A 7,022-nucleotide genomic window follows, 5' to 3' on the forward strand; every position below is an offset into this window, starting at 1 on the left:
GTATCGGGTTCAAGGGTTTTTTTTATTGACTACAAACATACCAGTTTTGAAAGTCATAAAAAGAGTACAGATTAAATAGAAATTCCCAACAATAATTTGCTGATCAAGACACCTGATACTTTGAGAGCTGTTGACACATAACTTGAGATACAATTTAGTAAAATAAGATACATGTAAGACATCCTTGGAATGTTTTCTTACAGTTAAAAAAAAAATCCACTTTTTAACAGCCATTTAGAAAGGGATGGAATTTTAAAACTAACTAAAAATCTGTTTCCTCGTTGCAAAAAGGTGATTATTTAGTGTCAGTATTTAATACTCAAAATATGCATGGTTTTGCTGTACTAGTTTTTTTTTTTAATGCCTGGATACCATTCACAGCCATTAGTATCGTTTGCTGGCTTACTGTTGCTTACACACCATATACCTTCTCTCTACGGAATGCTTTCAGTGTTTTGCAAAAGACTCCTTTCTTTTTTTGGTACAGAATCTCAGTATAGAACACCAAAGGCTGTTTTGAGAGCAGATGAGAAGGAGGGCAAAACCATGCATTCCTGAAGAACAGCTGAATGTGAGTAACTTCGTATTCTTATTTATCACCATGTTACTCAACACGGTGAAGGGACTACAGCAATGCTGAAAGCAGATGAGCCGTTTTAAAGCTATCTGGCCTTTGCAACCCTTGCAGTTAGGGTAGCTGCAGCAATAAAGTACACAAAATGCCTTCTTACAGCAGTTGCTGTCACCATATGCATTATTACACTGCTGTAGCTGATGATTAACGAGGCAGAGGATGCAGTAAGTCCAAGGTTTTCATATTACGAGACACCGCCCAATTAACAATACACTGTTTAAAAGTAAAATTGTAGTAATAGGGCTCAGTTGTCTGCAAACTTGCAGGAAAAGCTTGCACTTCAAATCATTTATTGAAAAAGAGATTCCAGCTCATTAGTCACGAGTAGCACGTAATTTTTACAAAATCAATCATAATTACGTTGTTGTATTAATAGGCATTTTTAAACTGGTAAGGCATTCAGGAACACGGATCCAAAGCCACATGCTGAAGTGTTCAGTGTTGCTTTCTTCTAAACGAACAGCCTGTAAAGACATCATGTGAGTACAGATACGAATAGTCCTTTGATTGTTAGACTGCCTTGGAAAATTGCCCACACAACTTCAGTAGGAAAACTCACGCAACACATTTACATTTCATATACCACAAGAGATGAAGATTTAGCACTTTGAGTGTTCTCTAAATCAACCAGCACAACATGGCCGTCGTATAATTCATCTTAAAACAAGGCTAAGGTGCACTATTTCTTTTCTTCCAGCTGCCTTCTAAAATTTCAGTCAACTGTTCCATCCCTTAGTGACACAAACCTCAAATTGAAGCAGCTGCTAGGAGTGTTGACACCTTTTCAGCTGCTCAACAACCTCACTTCAGGTATTCTGTCCTCATACAAACTACATCCGTATAGCACACGGTATAAGCACTACTGTATGTAATTTGCTTATATACTTGCCCTTTGTCCTTTACACAAAACATGAACACAATCCGGATTTGTTCTTTTTTTTTTAAAAAACGTCAAGTGTTTCTGGTGTTTTTCATATACCCCAGAGCGGGGCTGCGTTTCAAGATACTGGTGCTGTACCAGTTACCTGTATATAATTATCAGTGATTATTTGTTCCCTTATAATTTGTACAAAACAAAATTTGATTAATGTGAGCCAGGGAGCTGCCTTAGGGTACTTACTGGCAAGCCTCCCCTGACTAGCAGTGGCACAGAATCACTTTAGCCTGGCAAAAGCACCCTACTCATTCAGTGGTGCTTTTTCACGCTCTAAACGTAGCTCAGAATTCAACAGGCAGTATTTATTACAGATAGGCTAAAGGAAACAACAAGTCAAAGCACCTAAAATCCAGTGTGTTCGACCACAGTATAGCTGCTTAGCTGCCTGCTGTATCTGTATAGCCATTTAAAAACAAGAATCCAAAGACAAATTTGCAATTCAGGGCCCATTAACAGTGTTTTTACTGGCCAACTCTATGCAGTTTGCAAAATAAGCGTTCCAATATCAGGTTTCAAAGTCAAAGCTAAAATATTTGCAGGCTATCAATAGATAAACGCATTTATGTAAGCGGAATACCGAGGCTGCTCAGCCTTGCCCCTTACCTTCTGTGAGCCTGGCTTTCCCCCCAGTAGGCTGGCACAGGACAGTTGAGCACCCTACACACAGAACTACTGTCTGAGCGTGGCTGAACACAGTGGTGATCTTGTAGCATCTTGGAAAACAGCATTGTTAAACCTTCCACTGAGTATTCCTAGCATGATTTTTTTTTTTAATGTCTGTGCAATTGAATCAGATACTCTAAATACACGTGTCCGAAAATGGACCTGTATTTCATTACACAGCAAACCGAGTCAAACATTGCTGCTGGGGTCTGAAGAGCTTGCTTTTGCTAACATGCATATGGAAGCCAGTTAGTTAACTGACACTGTTGGGACTCATCATAGGAGAGTCAGCACAGCCCCATGGCTGACAAGCCCTAATGTGCCAGCAGTATGTCTCCTCCAGGAAAGCCGAAGAGTTCCACACTAGCCTTCTCTGCTGGACAGAAGAACCCATCTAGCCAGAGAAACACTTCACATGTAGAACACTGCTGTTGACAGAGCCTGGCAGCCATGAATATGCACACTGCTGTTCAAATCTGTTTTTCCTTTCCTGTTTAATAAGTGGTATGCATCGGGCACGTGCCCGGTTGCGTTCTACAAAGCTAGCATCACACTGAAATGAGAGGACTTGCACAGAATAGCTTCACTAGTTCCAGATGCAAAGAGGCATCAGCAATGCTCTGTCTACAACTTCCAAATTCTATGACTTGAGAATGAACAAAATCACTCTCACACGTGGCTCAGACAAAGGGATTTTCACAGCTATCATTCTTTTCTGAGAAGTATTTTTTAATTAGCTGAGAGGAATTTTTGGAGAGAGAAAACTTGTGAAGGATTTAATGTAGAGTTGGATGTACAAAATAGACAGACAAAGGTGAGCATAGATTCCATTTTCAGCACGTGTGGACCAGAAAGGTAAGACAGAATGCCTGTTGTGAGGAAGGTCCTCTGAAAGCTCTCCAACCAGAGAACTGGTTGGTAGAGAGAACTCCTACTAGACAGAGTAACAGATTTCTGCTTTGTTTAAATCACAAACAGTAACCGCACAAATCTTTGTTCGCAAAAAACTGCCAGCAGCTAAAATTTCACTGTAGCAAATGTTGGCTTCCTCCCGCAAATGTGAACTTCTTCCACGTCAACTAGTTTTTGGCTTTGTGGATTTTCCAGGGAAATGAGCCCAATCCATTTCAGTAACTACACAGCAACTTCCAGCACCACTGAATGATGCACAAGGCCATCTGCTGTTTTCAGGGCCTTGCGCGTAGGGCTCTCATCACTGAAGCTCCCCTGCTTTGCTGTATATATCCCTCCGTAACCAATTAATACAACAGTAGTGAAGATAACCAGTGACCTTTGGGCCTGCGCAGACACGAACTGTATCTTTGTATATGCATGCACGTACAGTGGTTTGAGGAAAGTTAAATCAGTGGCTTAGCCTTCAACCATGTATTATTTAAAAGTAACCACACTTTACTTGAAAACTGTTTTAATGAATTTACCTCACTTTTAGATGGAAAACAATGTCTCAGAGCTTCTTAGAAATCTAAGCTACTAAGAAAGAATAAGATAAGAAACATAAATACAGCAACAGTTCCCTTCTAGTCAGGATGATCACTACTGTAAGTAAGTCTACGCATTTTCTTACTGCTATAGTTGTCTTACGCTGCAGGAGTTCCTAGGAGATGAGTTACCGCACTTGACAATTTCTGTGCCCCGGTGTGGACGTGGCTGTGCTGATGGAAGAGCTGTGCACTGGCAGAGCACGCTCCTGTCACTGGGCTGGGAAATCCCATGGTTTGGTTTATAAAAGAAAAGCTGGTTTTACAGATGTTTCCGGGCCAAAGTAATGAAAGTCTGTGAAAAGCAGGCACAGGCAACACCTTACATATAAGCCCTGCATATGTGAGCCAGATGGTGGCTGCTTCTTAACGGCCACGTGCGGAGAAGGCAGCTGTGCGTGTGTTCCTCTGCGTGTGAACCCCCCGCGTGCCTGCACGTATCTGCACGAGCAGCTCGTCTGGCTGCCCTTTGAGCTTAGGGCAGGAGGAAGGCAATGCTGTCTGCTGCTGCAGGCGTGCGCCAGGGACGCCTTCACGCTTCCCAGGCGCGCCAGTCAGGGGGTTCGGGGTTTGTTCCTTTACGACAGCCTGGCAAGTAGGGAAAGAAAACAACAGGGGAAAAACCTCACGCCAGGCCTCCAGCCACGAAAGTACAAACGTAGTGGTTTAAATGAACTGCTGGAAAAGGCTGGAAACAGTTATATTATTTAAAAGGCCCAAAGCAATCTAACATCACACCCCCCCCCCCCCCCCGAACAGATCAGTACATTCCGGGGGGGTGACCGCCGCGGACCTTCACCTGGGCACTTGACGTCCATGAAGTAGGAGCTGGGGCTCTGCACCAGCCGCTTCTTCTTGTGCCACCGCCTCTCCTCCTCCCAGGAGGGACGTGCCAGGTCCCTGGCCAGCTGCGGGGGGCCACGCACCGCCGTCAGCCTTCAGCGGGGCCAGGCCCCGGCCGCGCTGAGGGGGGGGGGGGAAACGGCGGCGGCAGCCTAGCCTCCCCCCACCCCCCCTGCCCTGAGGGCCGCGGCGCGCGCTGCCAAGCTCTGGTAAACAACTCACCGGCATGGCCGCCGCGCCGCGCGCCTCCGCCGGGCGCTAGAGGGCAGGGTCACGGTGTGCGCGAGGCCGGCATTTTGGAGGCAACGAAGGGCGGGCCGAGGTGGCGTCACTCTGACGTCAGGCGGCGGCGGGAGGCCGGGGCCGGTTCAAACCCGCCACCGGTCACCAGCGGGGGGGCCCTGCCGGGAGTGGAGTGGCGGCGGGAGGGGCAGGGCCAAAGCGGCCTTCGTTCATTTCTTAATGGCGGCCGTGTGCCCCGCGCCGGGCTGGCCGGCACCGCGCCTCCCTGCCCCGTACCCCGCGTTACCCGCAGGGACAGACCCCGGGGCTGCGGCACACCGGGCTGTCCCGCCGGGCATCCTGCTCGCCATCCCTCCGTCGCCCTGTAACGCCGCGCTGCCGTGGCCGCACCTTGCCCCGCCGGGCCGGAGCGGGGCCGGCTGGCAGAGGGAGGTGTTCTGGAAGAGTTTCTCGTCGTGTCGTGGGGAATTCAGCGCGGGAGGCCCCGACTCGCACTTCCCTCTGCGCGCTGACCCGTGCAGCCCAGAGCACAAACCCCGCGCAGAATCAGTGCGTCAGCCCGAGCTGTTTCTTTCAGCCTTGCTCAAAGTTCTGTTACTCGTCTGCGAGCAGAGGGGAAGAGGGAGAATCTGTTAGGGGTGTCGGTTCAGGGTCTGAAAGAGAGTTAGGTTTTCCTTCGCACCATATGAAGCACCACCACCAGACAAACAGAACTTGTGAAGTGCCACCCTGCTTCAGCGCTTCCTCCCAGCTTTCCCTGCCTGAACGTCCTTCCTGCAAGGAGCCTCTGCTGCTTGAGGAAGGCTTCAGTCACGGTTTACGTTAAAAATGGGTTTCGGTGGAAGGAGAGGCATGCAGGATGGTCTGAAAACAGGATGTGTTCTGGCCACGTCCCTCTTGGGTTCTCTATTTTGGTTCGACTTGGAGATTCGTTTCCTTCTCGTAACTGCTCGTGGTTCAGTGACCTGCTGAAGGAGTCAGTTCTAACGCCTTACCTTCAGTCTTACGACTGAAGCTTTTTTTGGGGCATACTCTTTGAAAACAGAAGCACAGCACTGCGTTTAAGTTGCAAGTTACGGAGGATAGAAATGCGGTCTGTACCACAGTGGCGTGGCCTACAGGGACAGATTCAGGTCTAAGGGAATGACTTCCCCTTCCCAGCCCTCTCCCTGCGAACACAGACCTTGATCTTGTTTTAGAGAAAACAAGAAACGCCGTCTGTCTGCTAGAAAGCAGACAGAAAATTTCCAAAGGCTGATCTGGAGGTGTCTAAAACCAACATAGGACAGCTGGGGGGTTTTCTGCATCGCGAGCGGCAGCCTCTTGCCCTTTACAGGAGAGTGCAGGCTTTCTGGGGGGTTCACTACAAAACCTCGTTTAAACTGGCTGTGGTCTCTGAGGAAGTGAGTACTGACTGATTAAAAAAAAAAAAATCACCCTAATAATGCTCGCAGCGGTTTGTCTAGAGTGCTAAACTGCGGGGGGGTGTCTCTGTAGTACTAGCACTAAGGCCACGGGGATTGCTGTACGCCAGCCAGCCCTAGGCTGCACCCACAAGAAGCACGTTCGCTTCCAGGGATACGCTTGGTCTGGAATGGGTTTTGCCTGTGCTGCAGAATTAAGTATTATGATCTTAATTGCTTATAAATTAAAGGTGTAAACCATGGCACGTAGTCATCTGGTTTAAATGTGCTTATGCTGACATAGTTTAGGTTAGCACTGCAGCTCGAAGAAGGTCTACTTTTAGCACTACCGTGATAGCAAACCTTGGCATGACTGGAACTTACAGATAAGAGTCCTGCAGTGCTTTTCCTTTCTGGAACTGAACTGTATATACGTTAAGTAATTTTTTTTCCAACAATGACTTGATTTAACCCCTTTATAAGGTTTTACAGCATATGCATGTGGAAAATTCATACGTTTAGATCACTAGAGTGCTGTTCTTTGCAAAGACCAAAAATAGTAAACCTGCACGTTGATCTTCTTAAAACTAGGCCTTAAAAGCAGGACACGCCGACATATCAAAGGCAGTCCGACAAAGTGCAGAACGAGCATAGAAGTAGCTACCTGCAGTGGAAGATGTTTTTCCTGGAACTGGGGAATAGGTGACGTCTTTTTAAAGGAGTGTCACATGATGGTCATCAAACAGTAATCAACTGCGGAGGCTTCTGCCAAAACCAGAGGTGTTAAAGATATGTATCAA

General features: G+C 47.1%; 1 non-coding gene across 1 annotated transcript; it reads right to left on the reverse strand.

Annotated features, from left to right (window-relative positions):
- Positions 1-3: 3 nt before the first annotated feature.
- Positions 4-4,897, reverse strand: LOC104337417 (uncharacterized). Its single transcript, XR_012765119.1, has 3 exons — positions 4,799-4,897; positions 4,533-4,641; positions 4-1,098 (listed from the first exon to the last, which is right to left on the reverse strand). It is a non-coding gene; the product is annotated as an uncharacterized LOC104337417 (transcript).
- Between the last annotated feature and the right edge of the window lie 2,125 nt (positions 4,898-7,022).

The sequence above is a fragment of the Opisthocomus hoazin genome, chromosome 10 (genome assembly GCF_030867145.1).
Source record: "Opisthocomus hoazin isolate bOpiHoa1 chromosome 10, bOpiHoa1.hap1, whole genome shotgun sequence".
In the NCBI taxonomy this organism is placed as follows: domain Eukaryota; kingdom Metazoa; phylum Chordata; class Aves; order Opisthocomiformes; family Opisthocomidae; genus Opisthocomus; species Opisthocomus hoazin.